The sequence below is a fragment of the Cebus imitator genome, unplaced genomic scaffold (genome assembly GCF_001604975.1).
Source record: "Cebus imitator isolate Cc_AM_T3 unplaced genomic scaffold, Cebus_imitator-1.0 Scaffold614, whole genome shotgun sequence".
NCBI classification, from domain to species: domain Eukaryota; kingdom Metazoa; phylum Chordata; class Mammalia; order Primates; family Cebidae; genus Cebus; species Cebus imitator.
Window position 1 is genome coordinate 778,631 of NW_016107929.1, and position 2,227 is coordinate 780,857.

Genomic DNA, 2,227 nt, shown 5'->3' on the forward strand with positions numbered 1-2,227 from the left:
ACAAAAAATTAGCTGGGCATGGTGGTGTGTGCCTGTAATCCCAGCTACTCAGGAGGCTGAGGCAGGAGAATTGCCTGAACCCAGGAGGCGGAGGTTTCGGTGAGCCGAGATCGCGCCATTGCACTCCAGCCTGGGTAACAAGAGTGAAACTCCGTCTCAAAAAAAAAAAAAAAAGGAAAAATCACATTATTTTGACTCTTCTAAAGATCCTTATTTTACAGTGTATTCTTTTTTTTTTTTTTTGAGATGGAGTTTCATCTTGTTGCCCAGGCTGGAGTGCAACAGTCCAGTCTTGGCTCACTGCAGCCGCCGCCTCCTGGGTTCAAGCAATTCTCCTGCCTCAGTCTCCTGAGTAGCTGGGATTACAGGTGTAAACCACCACACCCAACCAGTATATTCTTAAATATTACTGTTGAGCCAGATATATGACAATGGTGGACTTTGATGACTATCTGCACATCTGTAGTAAAATGTGAAGCTATTTTCATTTTGTTGGTTACAGTAAACTTTTTAAGTATCTCACTTTTTAAAAAATAAGTTGGCTTGTGTGTTTTCTATGCTTATAAATTTTTCCATAGTACTGTAGATCAGCTTAGTGATTAAATTTGACCGTTTTGACAGAAAAGCAGGTCAATGAATTCCTTGGGATCAAGAAGCGGTTGACTTCTTGATCTTGATCTTGAGCGAACTGTTAGAGTGATTCTACGATTGTTCTGTGTCTTGGTTATGATATGACTATGCATTTGTCAAAGTTTATACTTAACAGGGTAATTTTTTTTTTTTTTTTGAGATGGAATCTTGCTGTGTTGCCCTGGCTGGAGTGCAATGGCACAATTTTGGCTCACTGCAACCTCCCTACCAGGTTCAAGCAATTCTCTGTCCTCAGCCTCCCAAGTAGCTGGGATTACAGGCACATGCCGCTATGCCCAGCTAATTTTTTTTGTATTTTTAGAAGAGATGGGGTTTTGCTATGTTGGCCAGGCTGTTCTTGAACTCCTGGCCTCAAGTGATCCATCCACCTCAGCCTCCCAAAGTGCTAGGATTACAGGTGTGAGCCACTGCGCCCAGCCAACAGGATGAATTTTACTAAATGTAAATTCATACTTCAATACACACGACTTCTTTTTTTTTTTTTCTTTTTTGAGACGGAGTCTCCCTCTGTCACCCAGGCTGGAGTGCAGTGGTGAGATCTCAGCTTACTGCAACCACCACCTCCCAGGTTCAAACAATTCTCTGCCTCAGCTTCCTGAGTAGCTGGGATTATAGACACCCACCACCTTGCTGGCTAATTTTGTATTTTTAGTGGAGATGGGTTTCACCATCTTGACCGGGCTGGTCTTGAACCCCTGACCTTGTAATCCACCCTTCTTGGCCTCCCAAAGTGCTGAGATTACAAGCGTGAGCCACCGCGCTGTCTCCATAAACATGACTTTAAAAACTTTTAAAAATAGGTACACCATTATTATTATTGTTAGAGACAGGATCTACTGTGTCACTCAGGCTGCAGTGCAGTGGCGTGATCATGGCTTATTGCACCCTTGGCCTCCTGGCTCAAGCAATCCTCCCACCCCAGCCTCCTGAGTAGCTGGGACTACAGGCGGGCCCCACCATGCCCAGATAACCAGGTGCTGTATTATAGGCTGAATAACAAATTATCTCCAAATGTAGCAGCTTAAAACAGCAAAAATGTATTATCTCAGTTTCTGTGGGTCAGGAATCCAAGAGTGGCCCAAGTGGATTGTAGTCAAATGGTTGGTTAGAGCTGCAGCTATCTGAAGGCTTGGCTGGGGCTGGAAGATTTGCTTCCAAGATGGCTCACTCACATGGCTGTTGGCAAGACAGTTCCTTACCATCTGGACTTCTCCATAGGGCCTGAGTACCCTCAGAACATGGCAGCTGGCTTCCCCCAGAGCAAGTGATCCAAGAGAGAAAGAGACCACGATGAAAGCCACTATGCCTTTAACTGAGTCTCCAAAGTCACACACCATCACTTCCACTTTATGCTATTCTTTTTTTTTTTAACATTTATTTTCTAATTAACGGATAGCTTCCACCAGCTTAGCCAAAGCACCTTTGTCTTCTGAGTAATTTGTGTGAAGGCGACCACTTTATGTTATTCTTTAGACGTCAGTCACTAAGTCCAATCCACACTCAAGTGGACAGAAATTAGGCTCACCTCTTGAAGGGAAGAGTATCACAGAATTCGTGGACATTTTTTTTTTTTTTT